This window comes from Engystomops pustulosus, chromosome 6, assembly GCF_040894005.1.
Source record: "Engystomops pustulosus chromosome 6, aEngPut4.maternal, whole genome shotgun sequence".
NCBI lineage: Eukaryota > Metazoa > Chordata > Amphibia > Anura > Leptodactylidae > Engystomops > Engystomops pustulosus.
The window spans coordinates 165292536-165315383 of NC_092416.1; the positions used below are offsets into that span (position 1 = coordinate 165292536).

A 22848-nucleotide genomic window follows, 5' to 3' on the forward strand; every position below is an offset into this window, starting at 1 on the left:
AACCACAAAGTTCAGGTTTGTAGCGAACTATCCAGGTACCGATCCCCCGGATCCAACATGCCTCTATTAGTCCTGGTGTACACAAATTCGGTTGCCCTCGGATTCGACCGTTAATCTTCTCACTTCAGGGTCGGGCAGAACAGATTTTTCTCATGAATATCTTCTCCTATCTGCACACTTCAGAGCTCTCTGCTACACCCTCCCCCTGCATTACAAGACCAGCTCACACACAGACTCTCACATTTCCTGCCTGCAAACAGCAGCCTGATGAGACTAAATCTACAAGCTACAGGCAAGATGAGATCTTTATATTAATGGAAGGAGGTACAGCAGAGGTGACTGTGTGTGTGATATAGCTGAAAGTGTCACTGTGTGTTATATGCATCCCATCATGTCTCATCTCTGATCTGTCACCTCTCTCTTTCTATGTATCATAAACTAGTGAATGTTCAGAAGCTAAATAAAAGTGTAGATAAACCTATACCCTGATAATCTAAGCACATTGTCAGCTCACAGCATCTAATAACTCAGAGTAAATTTGAGTAAAAATTAGGAGGGTAAAAATGATGTTTACTGTGTAAACATCACTAGGGGGTTAAATTTGAGAACTTTCTTTCACGGGCAAACACCTTAAAAACCCACAATCGCTGTGAGCAGGAGTTTGAAATTCGGGTTCGGCCGCCATCAGCCATCTCAACATCTTCTGGCACATGTAACAGTATTTTATACTATTATGCAGTATTTATTATGTCCCTTGCATAGCACCATCATACACCATGGCACGGCACAGAAATTCACATCAGTCCTGTCCTCAGTAATGGCCCCCAATCTATTTTCTCTGTCTGAAACACACACACTCAATCTTTCTGCTGTGTAATCAGGACTCTCATAGCCAGCGGTCATTCAAGTGCACATTGCTGGAATTATTTTGTACCTAGTGGGTGAAATCTGTTGCTAGTCTAGTAATGGGAAGCTCCATGCAATCTTCCAATGGCCGGTGGATTACATAAAACTGCCAATTACTGCATTAATCCCTATATATGAGATTGCTGTGGGAAGGAGAGGATAGAATGCAGCCATCTGTTGGGACTAACAGGAACAGCTGTCAACTGAGTGCTGCTTCCTTCTCCGAGTCACCGAAGGTAAATATCTTGGTCCTGCTTCCCGTGTTATTATTATTAGATCAGGAAATTAACCAGATCATTAAAAAAATACGATTTAGGTAGGAAATTTTTGTTGGTCTGCTGTTAAGTCACTGCCCTAATTCTAACGGTCACTATGCTCAGGGTGCCCCAAGCAGTAGAGCACTTCTTAAACTTTAAAAGCTTTAAAAACCTTGTCCGTAACTTTTTGTCAAGTGTCTCATGGTTATAGTTCCGAGCACATGATGACCTCTAGAGCTCAGTCTTCCCATCTTGGCATCTATGACCTGGAATGTAGTTATCGGTAATACAAGTTTGTTTCTCAATACATTTTAGACCATGGGGTGGCCTATTACCTCTCTCCCATATCTTCCTAAATTAAAAAGGGCCCCAATGATCCACACCACTTCAAATCAGAAAGACCTGGTCCAGCGATCCAGGGGTCCAAATCAGAAAGAGAGGTCCTGGGATCCATTCGTCAGAGCTTCAGAAGAACCTGTGTATTTTCCGGCTTCCATTCAGACATCCCTCCCAGTGTTTACCTATAAGCCCAAATCTAAGTGAACCCAAACTCCCCCTGAAGTGAAAGGTTTCAGAAAATTTACCAAAAGAGATAAGTGGAGGAAAATGGGAGGAAACAAAGTCTATGAATATGTGACATTGATCAATGGGCTCCCTCAGCCAGGTCTCGATGGTCTACAGTAATCTGGCCGGCCACTTTGCAAATACCTTGAGGTTTCCATTCCCTGTGCATCAGTGTATCCATCTAAGCATTGTACCCTTCTAAAAAGACTGTACCGTGATCAGAGAAAACCAAGGATTAGCACATCTAGAGAACAATGGGGTCTCACCGTGAAAGAACCACAATATTATGGTTGGGATCATGTGAGTGGACTAGCAAACCTGTCCCCAAGAATGTCGTTTTTAGCTGGTAACAGGTTCCAACAACCTATGCTATTCTGATATTTGCAATGCCTTCTGAATCATTTCAGTACTTTATATACGTTTAATTCACATTACCTGGCTCCCTGCCAGCATGTAGTGAGTCCCTGGGGGAGGGTCAGATGCAGTCTGTGTCAATCTCTCCTACATACTCATGTTGCTCCCTCTCCCTTCCCACTTCCTGTCATGTGCATTTGGCATGTAGTGGAGGGAGGGGCATGGTGTGTAGTAGAGAAAGAGGAGACACAGGCACACACAACCTGCAGCCCCCTCTCCCCCAGGACTCACCACATGCTGCAGGCAGGGAGCCAGGTAATGTGAAATAAACTTATATAAAGTAGTGAAATGATTCAGAATGCTGACAAAGACATTTTTAATATCAGCATTGCATAATCTATTTCAACCTGTCACCAGCTAAAAGTTATATTCCTGGTGACAGGTTCACTTTAAAGGGGTTTCAGACAAAACTGTAGGTGTACAAAAAAAACAGACAATGGGGCACATTTACTTACCCATCCATTCACAGAAAGTGCATTGTCCAACAATCATGAACTCTGCCGCGATTCACTATGATCGTGCGCCCGATATCCTGCATGTGTCACCTCCCCGCTCAGGTCCGACAGAGTTCACCTTCTTCTCCGTGGTGCATGTCATGCAAGTGCATTGTCTTGCGATTGTGCAAGTGCAAGTGCATTGTCTTGCGATAAAAATTTAAAGTTAAATCCTGCGCTCAGTTTGAATCAGTCGGATCATGCGACGGTCCGCCTCCCATGGAAGCCAACGCAGCTGCACCAAAAAACGTTTCCATGCGACACAATCCCAGCGTAGACACCTGAAAATACCTGTCCAAGCCGTGCAATCCCGGCTACAAGAATCGCTACAGACGGTGTCACCTCAACCTATTGGTTCCAACAACTATGAGGCATTAGACATCAGAACATAATCATAACAAAAAGCCGCTGGAGACCCTGAGGATTGATGTCCCCAAAAAATTGAATAATTTTTTTGCACTATAAAATAACCTCAAAATTCTAACGAATCGCAATTGCATCTGCAAGATAATAATTTACCAGGAGCGGAAATTTTAAAAATCCAATCAATTTGGAGAATTTTTTCAAGGGATCATTCCTCAGGCTAGTAACATACAGGCAGTCCTTGGGTTACATACAAGATAGGTTCTGTAGGTTTGTTCTTAAGTTGAGTTTGTATGTAAGTCGGAACCGTATTCTTTATTATTGTAACCCCAGTCAAAAATTTTTTGGTCTCTGTGACAATTGGATTTTAAAAATGTTGGATTCCCATAAGAACCAGGATTATCAATAAATCTGAATTACAGACACATGTGATAACTGTTACAGCTGATTATTGTAGCCTTGGACTATAGAACAGTAAATTACCAAAATCCAGAAGTCCGTTTGTAACTAGGGGTCGTATGTAAGTTGGGTGTTCTTAAGTAGAGGACTGCCTGTATTTAGGAGATCATCCACAAATTCAGAACCTGTTAATGCCAAGTTATGGGAATATCACTTACACAATTTATTGTTTGTTTTATAAGGTAACTTACGACGCATTTTGGGTCCGGCTTGGCTTCTAACAACATGGTGTCTTTGTCGGTGATCCTATTCTTGCATAACCTTGCCTCTCGCTCTACTAGGGTCTGGATGCATCATCTGGTTATAAAAACCATCAAAGCTTTTTTTTTTTTTTTTTTTGTGCTTTCAGCTCTGACCTGGTTTCCAAGAGGAAATGAACATGTTGTTCTATCCAGTAACGCTCTTAGTAAAATTTGCCTTGATATCTAAGCATTTGCAGAGATTGATCGCTAGGTAATTTTCCTAATGACGCAGGATCCAGTCGGTGACACAGTTATTGCTTATTAGATTTCAGGAGGAGGGACTGAATGTTATATATCTAAATTTGTGAAAGAGCTCGGAGTCGTGGCGGGGGGGGGGGGGGGGGTTGGATATAGACGGTAAACGGTACAGGGGTGGGGTACGAATACAGACATTACAGACATACAGACAACACCCCCCTTCGGAATATTTTTTTATAGGACATCATTAAAAGGGCATGGGTCTGATCCCTAACAAGGGGAAGATAATGGGGCATGAAACCTAGCTGGAACGAGAAGAGAAATACAGATACGCAGCATTTTACCGACTTTACGCAAACACGATGTGACAATGCAGTTTCTTTCTTTTTTTCCTATGACAGTTAATTCCAGACCAGGGAAACTGTCAAAAATGTTTAGTTCTGCATGGATGGAGTTAATTACAGGGCCCAGGGCTGTGCTGACTTTCTCCTGCTAATGGCAGTGTGCTACAGGTAAAAATCCATTTGCAAGGATGTTTTCCTAGCTAGAGATCTAATTTACTGAATATCAAATATTTATGCTATTGCAATTAAAGTGACAATGTTTTTCTTCCTCTTTTCCGTTTTTTTTTTTCCTGCTCACGTCCAGAGTGGAGCTTTTGGTTTTAATAGAAATCGCTTCACGCTAAAAACCTTTGGTGAGAAGTTCCTTTTAAGTCTCGGAGTACTTAATAGATTTTACAATTAGCCGGGCTATATTTTTCACCTGTCAGATGGCGATGTATATCTGCACAGTAACTGGAGAGGGAATGTATAATAATAGATGTAAGAGCGTGTGTCTGTAATGCCTGCACAGGACGGGAGAGATTTGGGAGGGAATGGGTCTCCTATGAGCTCAGTACTAGTATAAGTGTATATTTTATTATATTTAATGTATATTTTAAAGTAAATCTAAAATTTGTTTATATGCATTGGGAAACAAACATACCTTGAGAATGCTGTAGCAACACTGATGCAGAAACATATCTTGTTTAATCCCTGATCCGAGTGATTTTTCTATAAAAAACTATTATAAAATTCAGGACCTTAGGAAAGCTGGATGCAGACTGGCTGCCGTAAATAAAAAAGCTGCCTGAGCTGCCCAGACAGGACTAATCAACCTTAGCTGGATGACTCATATGCATCAGCTGGTGCAGTGATTGATTACTTCTGCCTGTCAGGGTCAACACAGTGATGACATATATTCGGCTTATGCTGGGCAGGACAAGGCTGGAGCAGTGCAAAATAAGAGTAAGAGGAGAGAGCCGGGCAACCACATGAGCGAGAGAGCCTCATTATCGCAATTTTAAAATAGTTTTTTCAGCAAAAAAACTCAGTTCAGGGATTAAACAAGATATGTTTCTGCATCAGTGAAGCTACAGCATTCTCATGGTATGTTTGGGTCATAGTGCATGAAAGCAAATGGTAGATTTCCTTTAATATATTTTAAAATTTTAATGATAAATTAAGTCTTGTCCACCTATTTTACCCCCAAAATTGTTCACAAGCAAACAAAAAGTTCTTAAGCCATAAAGACTCTTTGGGAAGATAAACATTACATTGGCATGTTCATTGTACTTGCAGGGTTTGATAGTACTATCACAAATTACAATAGGGATTCCCTGGTCCCCATTAGTGTTGAACGCCCCCTCCCCAACATTAACATCATCAACTCTTCAAATACCTCTGGCAAAGTCACTAGCGGCAGGTGGATGCACAAGACAGCACTGTGGCACTCCCCAGAGATGACCCTCCATGATGGTCGGTCATGGAGAGTGACAGCTTTCCCCAAAATGGGGCGCGTTAGTGCAGGTGCGCACGCGGTCGCAGTAATTTAATGCCAGTGGTGAATTTGCCGGCGCCATTTAAAAAGTTAACACCCGTTAACGGTACCAGCAGTGATCGCAGTGTTACTGGGGTCCTGGTTCGGTGCCGGGAGCTGGGCACAAACAGCTGTGCAGTTTTGGCCCGGGGCCCAGGTATTCTACCAGGCCCATGGCCTCTCAAACTGCCCACCAAAGGACAAGGAGCTGCACGTATGAAATCCTCGTACTTCTGTTCCTCCTCTCAATACACATGAGCACAAATCCCATTTCAGGAACGTTAAAGGTCCTCCAAAGGTCCTTAAACCGCAGATTGAAAGCAGCAGAAGGGCCACATCTTCCATTCCCCAAAAAGCTGATTCTAGTACCAGATGTAGGAAGTGATTCCAGACTTGTAGGGGCTTTAATATCCATACAGCCCAGTCTGTGCATAAGTGAAAAACTTCCAAACTTGGTCACACTCATAAATGTAGGAATGTGCTGAGTGTAAAAGGTATAACTAGAAGTTTTTAGATCTGTAAATCTACCATTTATAATACAGGCAGTCTCTGGGTTACGTTCAAGATCGGTTCCATAGATTTGTTCTTAAGTTGAATTTGTATGTAAGTCGAAACTGTATATTTTATAATTGTAGCTCCAGACATTTTTTTTGGCCCCAGTGACAATTGGAGTTTCGAAATTTTTTGCTGTAATGGGACCAAGGATTATCAATAAAGCTTCATTACAGACACCTTACAGCTGATTATTGCAATCTGGGACTATAGTAACATCCAGAGAGCTTCACCAGAGGTCACAGGGGGCAGAGGGGTCCATCTGTAACTAGGGGTCGTCTGTAAGTCGGGTGTCCTTAAGTAGGGGACCACCTGTACTTGTATCTACCCGTTATGCAGATGTTCTTTTGTGATCCATAATGTCATGACCATAGAGTTTTGGAAATGATAAAGGGATATATAAATATATATATTTTAGATTATATATTTTATATACCGTATTTTTTGGACTATAAGGCACACAAAAAATCCTTTGATTTTCTCAGAAATCAAAGGTGCGCCTTATAGTCCATTGCGCCTTATATATGAACCCTACTTACAGACAACAGCTGCCATGAACTGTGCACAGGTCTGCCACCTGCTGGTCATACATCCTTATAATCAGGTGCGCCTTATAACCCGGTGCGCCTTGTAGTCCGAAAAATACGGTATATATTTTTTATATATATATATATATATATATATATGTATATATATATATATATATGTATATATATATATATATATATATATATATATATATATATATATATACACTCACCGGCCACTTTATTAGGTACACCATGCTAGTAACGGGTTGGACCCCCTTTTGCCTTCAGAACTGCCTCAATTCTTCGTGGCATAGATACAACAAGGTGCTGGAAGCATTCCTCAGAGATTTTGGTCCATATTGACATGATGGCATCACACAGTTGCCGCAGATTTGTCGGCTGCACATCCATGATGTGAATCTCCCGTTCCACCACATCCCATAGATGCTCTATTGGATTGAGATCTGGTGACTGTGGAGGCCATTTGAGTCCAGTGACCTCATTGTCATGTTCAAGAAACCAGTCTGAGATGATTCCAGCTTTATGACATGGCGCACTATCCTGCTGAAAGTAGCAATCAGATGTTACAGGGTACATTGTGGTCATAAAGGGATGGACATGGTCAGCAACAATACTCAGGTAGGCTGTGGCATTGCAACGATGATCAATTGGTACCAAGGGGCCCAAAGAGTGCCAAGAAAATATTCCCCACACCAAGACACCACCACCACCAGCCTGAACCGTTGATACAAGGCAGGATGGATCCATGCTTTCATGTTGTTGACGCCAAATTCTGACCCTACCATCCGAATGTCGCAGCAGAAATCGAGACTCATCAGACCAGGCAACGTTTTTCCAATCTTCTACTGTCCAATTTCGATGAGCTTGTGCAAATTGTAGCCTCAGTTTCCTGTTCTTAGCTGAAAGGAGTGGCACCTGGTGTGGTCTTCTGCTGCTGTAGCCCATCTGCCTCAAAGTTCGACGTACTGTGCGTTCAGAGATGCTCTTCTGCCTACCTTGGTTGTAACGGGTGGCGATTTGAGTCACTGTTGCCTTTCTATCAGCTCGAACCAGTCTGCCCATTCTCCTCTGACCTCTGGCATCAACAAGGCATTTCCGCCCACAGAACTGCCGCTCACTGGATGTTTTTTCTTTTTCAGACCATTCTCTGTAAACCCTAGAGATGGTTGTGCGTGAAAATACCAGTAGATCAGCAGTTTCTGAAATACTCAGACCAGCCCTTCTGGCACCAACAACCAGCCACGTTCAAAGGCCACAAATCACCTTTCTTCCCCATACTGATGCTCGGTTTGAACTGCAGGAGATTGTCTTGACCATGTCTACATGCCTAAATGCACTGAGTTGCCGGAATGTGATTGGCTGATTAGAAATTAAGTGTTAACGAGCAGTTGGACAGGTGTACCTAATAAAGTGGCCGGTGAGTGTATATATATATATTTTTCCATAACATAACACATGAGGTAAAGTGGACAACCCCTTTAAGTCCTTGTTTTCTTGTATATTTTGCAGGTGCTTCTGTGTATTATGAGTATTTTGAAGGCCGGCAATGAATATATTTGGCCTTTAAATGGTCTGGTCCACAGATTTCCTGTTCTTTTTGCTCTGGTGATAAATGTCGCACTTTGCTTTTATCTGATTTTATGGTGAAACAATTGTAATATGTGGAAACCACAGTGAAGCAGCCTGGCTCCCTGCCACATACAAATCTTACTCAGACCTCTTAAGATGTCAGGATCTCAAGGTTTCAGGTGATTACCTTATATTTCAGTGGGGGAGATGCGCCGGGCGTTTAGGATCTTGGCCTGCATGTTGTATTGTGTGTAATCCGGAGGTGACTGTGCTCAGTACAAAGCCGCGGGGGATTGAGCTCCGTTACTTACACCATTCATCTAATGCAGGTTTAATGCTGAGGGACCCTCTCACGTGGAGATCCTACAAGCGCTGCTGTTCATTAGGATTTGTCCATGTGGAACAAGACAACTCACATGCTGTAAAAACAGAATAATGTGCAGTGATATCCCTCTGGGGGGAACATGTATTGCTCCGAAAATCAAGATTCCTATACATATCTGGTAAGAACCCTATAATTTAGGACCTCCCTGTTGTGTGAGTAGGATTTGTGTGCATTTCTTTTGGTTTCTGATGATCTCAACCTTCTGCTACCAAGATATGAAAAGATATGAAGTGAAGTGACGTTTCTTTTTCAGCCTCTAAAAGTGACTCTTCTCATCTCATTTGCATATGGCCTTGACAGTGTTCTTTTTTTAAATGGATGATTGTAAACACAAGAGAGGGAGTTCTAGAAAGGACATTTCATCCCTTTAAGTGTTTGGAGGGCTAAGTGGACCACACATTAAATGGGTTGGCCTCTTTAACTCATGTTTTTTTGTAATGTGTGTGTAAATGTTTGGGGGGGGGGGGGGGGCGGGATAATAGGTAATTTACCAAAATTCATCTTTTAAACGTTCTGTTTCACTTTCTTGATATGTAAAGTGAAGCCTCCTGTCTTTTACCTCATCAGCCAGAGATTCCTGTCCATAAAATGGCCGCAGATTGTTCTCCTACCATGTTCTCCTACCATGAGCAATCGCCCTGCCAGAACGTATTATAGTATTAATGAATATAAGATTGATTTCCTGGGAGGGCCATTGTTCATGGACAGATCGAGATCACATGACCCTCCATCTGCGGCCATTTTATGGACAGGAATGTCCGGCTGATGAGGTAAAAGACAGGAGGCTTCACTTTACATATCAAGAAAGCAGAGCAGAACTATTAATAGATGTATATTGGTAAATTACCCAATATCCTGCCCCCCACACTTACACACATGTTACATAAAAACATGAGGTAAAGTAGCCAACCCCTTTAACGACTTACACTATATAAATGTGGCCTATAGTAGCAATACAGTTTGCATGTTTGCATGGGTTTCCTCTGGGTCCTCCGGTTTCCTCCTACACTCCAAAACATACTAGTAGTGATTAGATTGTGAGCCCAATTGGGGACAGGAACCGATTTGGTAAATTCTGTGCAACACTACGTATCTGTGTGCACTATATAAATAAAGGAATTATTATTATTATCTATCTAGTTATATGGCTGGGTGCATACAGATGTGTCACAAATGCAAACAGATCTGCAGATCTATGCTTTTACAGGATGTTGTCCTATCAAAGAGCATCCAATGGTTGGGGGTGACAGCCGTTCAATCATTTTGATAATATATTGTTATGTTGCTTTTGGCAAAATGTTATAAATAACTAGTGCAACTGATAATGACAAATCTTATTATATGCTCTATTCGAGAACTCTGCATGTCCTTCTCTGGTCCCTCCTTTCTTCTTATATTAAGCAGTTTGTGTAAATCCTCTATCTGTCCTGTATCCACTGACAGCTGAGAGATAAAGGAGCCTGATAAAGTGTCTAATGACTTAACGTCTTAAAGACAGTTCTTGGAAGTCCAAATCATCAAGAAATATAAATCATCAAGAGAAATAATACTAAAGATATGGAAAGATTTAATCATCAGCCTCTCTTATCTTTCGGAAGTGGACACACTGAGAAGGCTTTAAGATACACTGTTCACTGCAGGAGAAAGAAGCAGAAAAAAGGCAGAGAGAAACTGCTTTACTTAACGCATAAAAACAAATTGTAGATTTCCTTTATGAACCAAACATACCTTAAGAATGCTGTAGCTACATTGATGCAGAAATATATCTTGTTTAATCCCTAAACGGAATTTTTTTTTCTGAAATAACTATTATAAGATTGTGATAATGAGGGTCTTACCCTAATTATGCACTCCTCCAGCATGCATGAGACTGCCTCATCCCGACCCCATAAGCCTTCCCAAGAGCTTGTGACATTATGTAGCTTTCCCAGTATCCTGCAGATCATTACTCTGCAATGTCATTCAGGAAATTGGGAAAAACTTGGTGCATACATAAGCACATTGGGGGTCATTTACTAAGGGCCCGATTCGCGTTTTCCCGACGTGTTACCCGAATATTTCTGATTTGCGCAGATTTTCCCTGAATTGCCCCAGGATTTTGGCGCACGCGATCGGATTGTGGCGCATCGGCGCTGGCATGCACGCGACGGAAATCGGGGGGCGTGGCCGAACGAAAACCCGACGTATTTGGAAAAACCGTCACATTTAAAAAGAAAAATGTGTCGCGGAGCTTGCACTTACCTTCACTAGGAATAGGTCGGTGAATTTGAGCGCGTTCTGATGCTCTTCAGCGCAGCAGCGCCACCTGGTGGACGTTGGAGGAACTGCCTTAATAAATCCCGGCCGGACCCGAATCCACCGCAGAAAACACGCCGCTGGATGGCGAATGGACCGGGTAAGTAAATCTGCCCAATTACTTCCACATACACAGAAGCTTCCTAAACTCTCCAGACAGGACTAATCAACATGAGCTGGATGACTCATACACAGCGGTAGGGGGATGGTGCAGCGATTGATTACTTCTGCCTGTCAGGGACTACGCAGGGAATACAGCGTTCTAGGCTTATGCTGGAGCAGTGCATAATCAGGGTAAGAGGAGGCCACAGGAGTGCCAGAGCCTCATTGTCATAATTTTATTATTTTTTCTGCAAAACCACTCGGTTCAGGGACTAAACAAGATACGTTTCTGCATCCGTGTAGCTATAGCATTCTCAAAGTATATTTGGTTCACAATGCATAAAAGCAAATGGTAAATTTCCTTTAATGTAAATCCACCATCAAAATCCAGTATCGTAAACCAGGGAGACTTACTCGTAGATCCAGATAGTGAGGTTAAATAAGCCCCAGAATCTGTGAATGGAGCCGCAGTGTCACACTTTGCATAAATTACCCAGTTTTATTATTATATTGTTTAGATTGAAGTGCTGTCATTTTTAATCTATTTTGTCTTGTTTTTACTATCTACTTCACTTGTATCCGTCCATCTACTATCTATTTCCAGTTGATTATCCCTCTTTCTATCCATCTTCTCTCCATTACCCATCATTGTAGTTCGGATTCCATATACTGAGGCCACTAGACTTATAAATAACAATTCCTTCCCAGTAAGATCTCTCAGTCCTTTCCTCGATATTTCAAAGGCAGTAAATTCATTACTGTGAAGAATCAGCAGCATATTTTAATGGACAAATTATTTTAAACTAAACACTCACCATCTGTTGCCCTCTTAATAATGAATGCAAACAGACTATTTCTGAGAAATGCATTGCTGAAATAAAAGGGAAACAAAAAAAATAAGATATTCAAGAATGAAATGTTTTGGTCCATGGAATTAAATCAGCTGCCGGCTCTTGTATTAACTCTTGCCTCACCTATATACTCTGCTTATTTATATACAACCATCATGGATTCAAAAAGTGGTGACCAGGGAGTTGTGTGGGGGCATTTATTAAAGATTATTGGCAATAAAAACATCTAAGATGATCAAACACCTCAAACTCCAAACCAGAAGAAGATTTTTCCCACCCATCAACCAATTTTCTTGAAGATCAGTGATCCCTACCTGTACAATTGCTGATGCCCTCCAATGTTGGAAATTATAGGGAACCCAATATGTACAGGATAGTTTCTTTAGGTTTGTTGTTAAGTTGAATTTGTATGTAAGTAGGGACCGGTATATTTTATAATTGTAGCTCCATAGCTCCTTGTAACAATTGGATTTTCAAAATTTTCCTGGTGCTGCTAGATAAAACAGAGAGAGGGAGGAGGGAGAAAGCAGGGGGTTGGGTGATACCTGCTCTGCTCATTGTAACAGCTTTTGAATCTGCAGCTTTACGAGGTCCAAGAAATACCCACCAGAGCCCTTCTGGCTCATTAGCATAATTTTTAACTTTGATTTTAGAATCAAAGGAGGCCATGGATAAAAAATATAAGAAGATACCACAGTCACGGTGCCTGGATCTATGAGTAATGTCCCTGGTTTATCATGATGGATTTTGATGGTAGATTTCCTTTAAGCAGCCAATCCCATAAATGCTGTGGTCGATGGTGAACATACCTTCTAAGAGGTAATGGAGAGGATGGCGCTATCTATAAGACGTTGACACCCCCTAATAGCAGCAAAGAGGCCTCATTTAGACTCCTAAGCCAGCCTGCAAGTACGAAAAATAATACATAGATAATATATTAATAAATGAGTAATAAGTCATTTATCTAGGGGTACATTCACAAAAGCTGTATGTCCGTCCCCTCGCAGCCGGGCGGGCATACTGCTGTGCACTTGAGAGGAGGAGGAGGTGACCCCTCCACCCTTCATAGAGAAAAGCGTGGAAACGGCCGCACCCACAGGGAAAGATAGAGCATGCTCTATCTTTTCTCTGTGTGCGGCACACATGGCACCGTTCTGCCTCCGGGCCGTCCATTGCCGTCTTGTGTAAAGATTTTTGAAAGAGTAAAGATGCCAACATTTTTCCATGAAACAAAATTTAATATAATATCATATTAGCAAACTCATAACTGGCTACAACTCACGTCCAAGGAAAGAGAAAAGAAATTGTACAGCTCACCGCTTCCTTATGCTACACGTGCAGGAGGTTCACACTTGTGTCTGTGCAGTCCACAGGAGAAGAAAAAACGAATCTCCGCAACAGTGCAGGTTAAAAAATCTTGTGAAGAACTTTATTTCAATGCAATTTCATAAACACCCTTAATCACATCCAACCATTGGGTGGCCTCATTAGACCACATTAGACAGTTGTGCTACCCAACTTTAGAGTTGGTAGAATAGGGGCATTTAAATCTTACCCCTTTAAAGGACATCTATCACCAGATTACTGGATTACTGGTGGTAGAGTGTCCTAATTTACTACTCTTTATGTCTAGGGGATATGGGGACTGTTTTATAGCGGTGGAGTGGCACCGTGAAAAGATCATCGGGTGCAGGTCTTCGACGGGGTCCGACAACCCCTCCAACAGAAGTACAAGGCAAACGGATGAAGCAGCACTCCAGGAAAGGTAAAGTGAAAATATTTTTTATTCCACCATAGATGCGACGTTTCGTCTTTTCTATAAAGACATTCTCAAGCATGAGAATGCTTGAGAATGTCTTTATAGAAAAGACGAAACGTCGCATCTATGGTGGAATAAAAAATATTTTCACTTTACCTTTCCTGGAGTGCTGCTTCATCCGTTTGCCTTGGGACTGTTTTATAGATGTTTTCTTTCCTCTTTATTAACAAAATATGAACTTTGTAAAAGTGCCGGAGGCGCTCAGGCAAACATCACCTCTCGGCTTACCCGGACTTTAATTTATGCACGCCTCCTCCTGCTGCTAGCCTACTCCCGACCAGGGAACTAGGAGAGAGCACACACCCTGTTTTCTCCACGCACCGACTCTCTGACCTCCCTCGCCGGATTCTAATTCCAGGACAGCAGGGACTTGCATAAATTCGGGGAAGACGAGGGGCGCTCTGGTGCCATCTGCCTGAGGGCCTCTGGCACTTTTACAAAGTTCATTTCGTTAATAAAGAGGCAAGAAAAGGTCTAAAAAGCAGCCTCCCCTAGACCAGTGGTGGCGATGGCACAGAGATGGCACTCGGAGGCATCTCTGTGGGCACACGGGCTGTCTCCCAGGCAAACAGAGTTTGCCAGACATGGCATCTTCCTGCAGTCTCAGGCAGTCCAAGTAGTGCCCTGATATTTTAAAGTGACCCATCCTGTGCTGCATGGTCCTGTCTGAAGAGTAAAAAGGCTCAAAGATTCTGGTAGCAATAAGTTTGTTTCTGCCTAAATTGCCGTGTTGGCACTTGGGGAAAAGCTAATGGGTCCATTGGGCACTCGATCTCTGAAAGGTTCGCCATCACTGCCCTAGACAGAACGAGCAGTGATCTGGTGATAGATGTCCTTTAAATAACCATGGTCCTGCCTCCAGTCCAGATGATCCAATCCCTACTTGGGACATGTCTAAACTTACCCGGACTGCCTCTCAAAATTAGGACCTGGCTCCGCTAATCCTAGACAACAAGATTTGCTTATTATCTAGGGGCACAACTTTCTAGATATGTCCTGGAAGAAAAGTCCCATTATATGTAGATAATCTTAGGTTACATTACTGTGCAAGTTCTCTAAATCTTCAACATTGTGCATTTATGAACTACAGAATGATAGAAAAATGTTATAATAATATAGTAATTTTATTCTTTATTTATGATCTATTGAATTTTCAGAAGATCTTCATCCCGATGTATAATGATATAGCTCCCAAAATGCCGGCATTCATTGAATAGATAATGGGCAAACAAAAGATCCAACTTACCTTAAACCACAACATCCGCGTCTATATATTCTTCTACTACCTTTTCCTTGCCGCCTTCCATTAGCTGAATATTTATAGTCTGCAAAGAATCTGTAATTGATGTAAATTATTGATGGTCTTCGCTTCCATCATACTTACTGGCGATAATTACATATTATATCATATACACTTTATAAAAGAATCCTCCAAATCAAGATGTCTTCACAATAGTGAGATAGCAATTAGAATTACTCATTAAATTGGATATTCAACGTGAGATTCTGTCATTGATAATGAGAGACCATACACCACATAGATGCCGCTATTTTGGGACCTTAGAATAAAGGGGCCCTGTCCGATTTGTTCCCCTTCCCTTTGCTATAATGACCCTTCTACAGGGCTATTAAAAAGTACAAAGACTAAAGCCCTTGTGCCATTGTGGTAACACTTGTAATTTTGCCTTGGGTCCCCCATGCTTCTATATAAATAAGAGCAAGGTAATGTTGAGGGATCTGTCTATACTTCATGCTTTCAGGATCCTTTGTATGGACTCCACTTGCAGGCTACTGAGCTTGTGACCAAAATCCCTCCCACTGCCTTTCAGAATCCGGGAAAGTTGGGTAGTTCATTATGGACCTCAGTGCTGTATCAGCTGGGGGTTGAGCAATGCATTGCCTGAGCAGTCAGCTGCTGGGGGCGGCATCCTGGGGCTAGATAGATGGCTGCAGCTCAGGTGACTCAGGGCTGGTTATTATTCCTTCTGTACCAGACTCTGTGCACCTCTGCCTGACTTGGAACTGTTAAGACATCTGGTACACCTGCGTGTTACAGGTTACTTTGTCTGTGAGCCTAAGTCTGATACATCACTTCTGGGACTCCAGCTTGTTTCCCTGTTACCTGAGCCTGAAACTGAAACTGAGTTGGAACTCTGTATCCTGCCAGTTTTGGAACCTTGAATCCTGTCAGCTCTGGAAATCTGTATCCTGCCAGCTCTGGAAGTCTGTATCCTGCCAGCTCAGGAAGTCTGTATCCTGCCAGCTCAGGAAGTCTGTATCCTGCCAGCTCTGGAAGTCTGTATCCTGTCAGCTCTGGAAGTCTGTATTCTGCCAGCTCTGGAAGTCTGTATCCTGCCAGCTCTGGAAGTCTGTATCCTGTCAGCTCTGGAAGTCTGTATCCTGTCAGCTCTGGAACTCTGTATCCTGCTAGTGCCTGGAACTCTGTATCATGCCAGCTCTGGAGGTCTGTATCCTTCTAGCGCCTGGAACTCTGTATCATGCCAGTTTTGGAACCTTGAATCCTGTCAGCTCTGGAACTCTGTATCCTGCCAGTTTTGGAACCTTGAATCCTGTCAGCCCTGGAACTCTGTATCATGACAGTTCTGGAACTCTGTATCCTGCCAGTGTCTGGATCTCTGTATCCTGCCAGTTTTGGAACCTTGAATCCTGTCAGCTCTGGAACTCTGTATCCTGCTAGCGCCTGGAAGTCTGTATCCTGCCGGCTCTGGAAGTCTGTATCCTGTCAGCTCTGGAAGTCTGTATCCTGCTAGTGCCTGGAACTCTGTATCCTGCCAGCTCTGGAGGTCTGTATCCTGCCAGCTCTGGAACTCTGTATCCTGCCGGCTCTGGAAGTCTGTATCCTGCCAGCTCTGGAACTCAGTATCCTGCCAGTGTCTAGAACTTTGTATCCTGCCAGTGTCTAGAACTTTGTATCCTGCCAGTGTCTAGAACTTTGTATCCTGCCAGTGTCTAGAACTTTGTATCCTGCCAGTGTCTAGAACTCTGTATCCTGCCGGCTCTGGAAGTCTGTATCCTGCCAGCTCTGGAACTCAGTATCCTGCCAGTGTCTAGAACTTTGTATCCTGCCAGTGTCTAGAACTTTGTATCCTGCCAGTGTCTAGAACTTTGTATCCTGCCAGTGTCTAGAACTTTGTATCCTGCCAGTGTCTAGAACTTTGTATCCTGCCAGTGTCTAGAACTCTGTATCCTGCCAGCCTCTGGAATCCAGTATCTAGCTAGTATTCTGTCACCCAGTGTGTACTGTGCTTTGTATCTAACCCTACCTAACCCCATACAGAGCCAGAGACATGCATACCCCAATTCTGAGTCCGGACCTATGTGTACCTCATACTTCGAGTATCTGACCCATTTAATCTCTCTGTGTTCCTGCTTATCCGCTTTGACAAAATTACTGCGTCAATCACTTGTCATGATTCTGCATTTTTTTCACTTCTACAAATGTTGCTGTCTTGTCCCATCAAAATCTCTTCTAAGTTATTTACATACAATAGACTGCAGTACAATAAGCATCACCTGTAAAGAAAACCTGCAAGGATCAAAAAATATGCTCATTTTTAATGAATTCAAGTTGGTACATGAGATCCTATCATTGATAATAAGAGACATATATCATACACCACATAGATGCCGCAATTTTGGGACCTTAGAATAAAGGGGCCCTGTCCGATTTTGTCCCCTTCCCTTTGCTATAATGACCCTTCTATGGGGGTTTAAAAAGTACAAAGACTAATGCAAAGCCCTTGTGCCATTACCATGTAATACCATAAGCCAGCCTGACACTTAAACCACTTTGATCTGATGGTTTTTGCCTCAAAATCCATTATGATAAACCAGGGACACTTACTCATAGATCCAGGTAGGTATGAGGCCTTAGCAGGTGTGGACAGGGCTGGATTATCTCTGGAGCACCAGCACTGGGCCCCTACAGTTCCCTGTGTTGGGGGGGGGGGCCTGGAGCGAAGCTACAATGATAAACCAAATTTATTGTATTAGTCCTCAGGACACCATTAAAAGCTGTGGCAGAGCTGGGAGTTAATAATCAACAGTTTAACTTTCCATTTTGACATTTTGCAATAAATACGTGGGTTTTGGGATGAATTTTGGGCACCAAACACAAGTATAGTCCATTGCTCTAGTATGGTTCTTCCTAAATTGTAGAGCATGTGTCTTTAGTTGTGGGTTCAGTACAGTCAGGGGATATGTCATGAGCTGTACAGGCCTTTCTCCGGCAACATTAATATTCATAACATTATTTGGCTAATTTTTAAGGAAAAAGTTACCTTCCAAATTGTGTGCCCCAACTGTTTGAGAAGCTTTATGAGGGATCCACTTTTTCTGAGATGAGAACACTATGAACACCTTAAAGGGCTTGTCCACGTTCACAAAATGATTGATATTGTTTGTGTAATTACACAATTTACTTTCTGTGTCAATTCCTCACGGTTTTCTGGATCTCTGCTTGCTGTCATATTATAGAAAGCTTCTGTGTTTACCCCAATGGATAGAAATCTGTCCATGGTCATGTGATGGACAGGCAAGTGCACGAGACGTCATTATAACAGAGAAAAATCAGAGTAAACAAAGTTCCAGGAATTGATACTGAAAGTAAATTGGAAAATTGTGTAACTTTTAATTAAACAAACAATATCAATTATTTTCTGAAAGTGGACAAACCCTTTAATTGACCAGAAATCATTGAAAATTTTTTTAAAAATTGTGTAAAATTCTGATATTTTGTCAACTAACCCCAAACTACAATATACATAATTATTTAATATTATACTACCAGGAGTAAACTATGTCAGCCAATTCATTACAGATATATAATTGAAAGACGTGGACCATGAGAGACACCCCGACTATGAAATCAGCATAGGAGTCATGAGTGGTGAGGACAATCAATCATGGTCTTGCCTGGGATTTCAATCATAATGCTGTGCGAATGGTCATATATCTCAGATGACATGTTGTGGAGTTAAATCATAATGAGTTTCTGGGAAAACATATAGGTAGGAAGCATGTTAACCATTTCCTTGGAGATGTGATGTATGTATCAGTAGGAACAAAGCAGTAGGTAGCATATGGCACATTACCAGGATATGATGGAAGAGTAGATAATGGTGACGGAAGAACTGCAGAATCATCTCCGATTCCATGTAGGGAAGATTAGGCATCTTCTTGTGTACATAACATGATGACTAAGAACCTACAATATGTGTTATGACTGAATTGTGCCATTGAAAGTAGCCACATTGGTTGGGTAGAGATGGGTGGACCCAATTGGGTTTATTAACTAAGGGTCCCGCGGCCGCATTTCCGTCGGGTTTTCCAACTTTTCAGGGATCGTGCCGTCGGGACAGGCATTTAAAAGGGGATTGTGTCGCGATCGGATAGTGTGGCAATCATGACGACTTTCATGCGACACAAATCGGGGGCAGGCCCGTGAGACGATCCGATGGATTCGGACCAACCCAAAATTGTGTCGCAATACAAGAACTTACATACACCGGGAAGAAGATGGTGAACTCCGGGGAAGTGACACATGCAGGAAATCGGGCGCACGATCATTGTGCATCGCGCCGGAGTGCATGATCGTTGGACACTCGGGAACTCCTGTGGCCGGGTAAGTAAATTTGCCCCAATGTTTGCAATTGGTTTCAGGCCGTGCAATCAAATCATCAATTTGCCCAATTGATGCCTCTAGTAACTAGCCATGGCTATGATTGGCAAAGAGGTGTCTCCTTGGTCATGCATAGCCATGGCTAGTAGTTAAGAGTGTCAATTTGCCGGATTGGCTGTTCGACCGCCAACCCGGCAACATTTCTGTTTTGCACAGCCCAAACCCTACCCCCAAACCCTACCCCTAAACCCCATCAGGTCCCCTCATCTCTACTGTTGCGCTCTGCTGCAACAATCCTGCAAGCAATAATCCCCAATGGATGCCATGGTGACAATTGGCTCTGAAGAATACTTGAAAAGTTGGCAAATATTCCAATGGGCATCAAAGCTAAATAAGTTGCCGGAGAAAGAAGTAGTGACCAACACGACAATTACCTTTACATTCTGAAATCTTACATAATAGCATATTCTGTAGCATTCTGCAGACATTGGGGTGGGGTTATTACATGCTGGTGCATAGTGTGCCAGCATATGATGCAAACCCCAACCCTACTGCTGCTCTGGATATATCTGGCATCCGGCAGTTTGAAGCTATGTCCTGTCTGATGTAGAATTGCTCTATAGCCTATACCCCCTTCGCAGCCCTCCATACCTACTTGGCATCTAGTTAGTGTTAAAGGGGAAAATAGTCACAATTCCTGGCTGTGCTCAAGGAATTGTGACTATTTCATAGCTCTTACGACAGAAAACTAACAAGCTTCAATAATTCCCCCACATCATTTCTTAACATCATTAGTAGGGATTACAGTCCCCTTCAAGGTCTTCCAAACCCACTTGGCATGGAATTGGTGTTAATCTACCACCAGGATGAAGGATTGTAAACCAAGCACGCTTACATACAGCTGTCCAGGATCCAATCTTATTTTAGCTTCTTATGCCTTTGCCTTTAAAAATTATGCAAATGAGCCCCCATTATCACCTATGGTTTATTTGTATGATTTTTAAAATCTTTTTTTTTGTAAAAACGGGGTCCTAAAAAGCTAAAAGAAGCTGATCCTGACACATGGTGCACACACCAGTATGTCACTCTGCTTGGTATACAGTCCTTCATCCTGGTGGTAGATGTTCTTTAAGGAGTAAAATAGTCGCAATCTCTAGCCGTATTCCAGGAATTGCGACTATTTCATGGCTTATATGCCAGAAAACAAACATACAGGGTTCGATCAATACCCCCCTTTGTCTATTACTATCATTAATAGGGATCATAGTCTGAATAACCTACTTTATGTGCTTTAAAGAGAGGAAACCAATACAATAATGAAAATACAAGCTCCACTCAGATGTTGTTTTTGCCTGGATTCCAACCAAGACCTGCAGTTAACTACAGTCTGACTTATCTGTATATTATACATCGGAAGCGAGAGAAATACCTGTAGTGTTAGATGATGAAATGCTAACAATATGTGGTATGTGGTAGTGGCATGTAACATTTTTCAGATACAATTGGCCAATGTCACAGGTGCTCCTGCGACCCACGTCCCAGGTCGTAGGCCCACCCGTGCCCCTCTCCACAGCTCCAGCTCTACCCATTGTCACTCACCTCTCCACGTTCCTGCTCCAGTTCAGACTTACCAGCGCGTGCACCCCCGTCCCCTAGGGCGGCGCGTCGGCACTCGTAAACTTAAAGGGCCAGGGCTCTGCTGATTGGCGCTGGCCACTTCCAGGTTAAAGCTGGCTTCTCCCAGCATTCCCTGATGGATCTTTGCACTCAATGCCTAAGAGAAAGCTGTTTCCTGTGACCTGTTCCTGTGTATTGATCTCCTGATTTGACCCCGGACCTGTTCCTGATTACGCTACTCCGCTGCCAGCCCTGTCATCCTGCTCCCAGACCCTGAACCTTTGGCGCCTGTCTTGACCTCCTGCCTGTCCCCAACTACGAGATTGCCTGCTGACTTTGTACCTCGCCTTGGCTGCCACCATGGACAAGTCGCCCCTGTGGAACAACCTGGTGGCACCACGCCGCAGCAAGACCAAACCACACTGTGGCGGGCTCTGGTGAAGACCAGGTTCCACTTACATTCTGGTCCCAGGTGTCGGCTTGTGTCATCGTCCACGGTGGTCCAGGGGGTTCACTACCCCAGAAGCCTGACAAAGAGGAAATCCGTAAATATGAAGGTAGCCCACTTCACCACTTCTGGTGCAATCAGATATGGATAAAATGGGAAATATATAGTCATATAGAAAGGCCCAGTTAATCTAAATGGCTCTAATTTACACAATATAGAATAGGAATGTAGGGATTATAAAACTTCTCCGGTTCAGGGGCAATCCGTTTGGAAGAAGTCATCCATGGATTTACAATACAATACAACTTTATTGATCTTCCCGGGGGGAAATTAATTATTTGGATTAGGTTTCGATTTTTTTCAATCCCAGATAAACAATGGCACTAGATATATTTAATATATATATGGTTTTTCATCAGACACAAAATATGCCTAGAATTGTGTTTTTCAAATATGTTCAAATATTACAAATTTTTGGAGAGACCTTTATTTTAGACCAAAAAGGAATGAAACAAAGTCATAATATACAGTGGAACCTTGGATTACAAGTAACTTTGGCAACAAGCTTTTTACAAAAATAACTTGCATTTTAGAGATATTTTAGAGAACAAAATTTTTTGGCACAATATTAAAGACAAAGAAATAAAGGGGCTAGATGTTGGACTGCAGATTTTGGGGTGTGGAACGAATTGTCTGTGTTTCAATGATGTCCTATAGCAGTGATGGCGAACCTTTTGGAGACAGAGTGCCCAAGCTACAACCAAAACCCACTTATATGTCACAAAGTGCCAACATGACAATTTAAGCAGTAACTTATTGATCCCTGTTGTATCACAGGTTTTAATCGTATTGGCATCCTGAGTTCACCAATACAATAGAAAGATGATGGAGAAATTTGGATTGTAGCTTCCCACCAGGGTCCCCATGAAGAGGTAGGATCAGGGGACTCAAAGCAGGATCTCCAATGACAATCCATCTCTATCCAGCCCTTCTTGCTCCTCCTGTAGTCCTAGCAGCCAAATAGTGCTGAACATGGCACATCCTGTATTGGATCACAGGAGAAAACCTTGAGTCCTAGCTGGCAAACTCTGTGTTGGGGTGAAGGCCTGGGTGCCCACAGAAAGGGCTCCGAGTGCCACCTCTGGCACCCGTGCCATAGGTTCGCCACCACTGTCCTATAGAATAACTTGCTTTGAATTACTAGCACAAATTCTGTTTGAAATCCAAGGTATTCAGTCATTGTGAAACCAATCGTCTTGGT

The 22848-nt window shown here is 42.6% G+C and overlaps 1 long non-coding RNA gene across 4 annotated transcripts in view; it reads left to right on the forward strand.

The window, feature by feature from the left end:
• The first annotated feature begins 956 nt into the window (after positions 1–956).
• The window catches only part of LOC140064897 (uncharacterized), a 48164-nt gene continuing 26272 nt past the window's right edge, over positions 957–22848 (forward strand). Inside the window, exons 1-2 of one of the 4 annotated variants that reach the window (XR_011847826.1) lie at positions 957–1142; positions 8759–8932. This is a non-coding gene — a long non-coding RNA (uncharacterized lncRNA). Of the gene's footprint in view, positions 1143–2323; positions 2397–4044; positions 4410–8434; positions 8609–8758; positions 8933–22848 lie in introns of those variants that run through there. The other 3 variants (XR_011847828.1, XR_011847825.1, XR_011847827.1) reach the window with 3 other exon arrangements.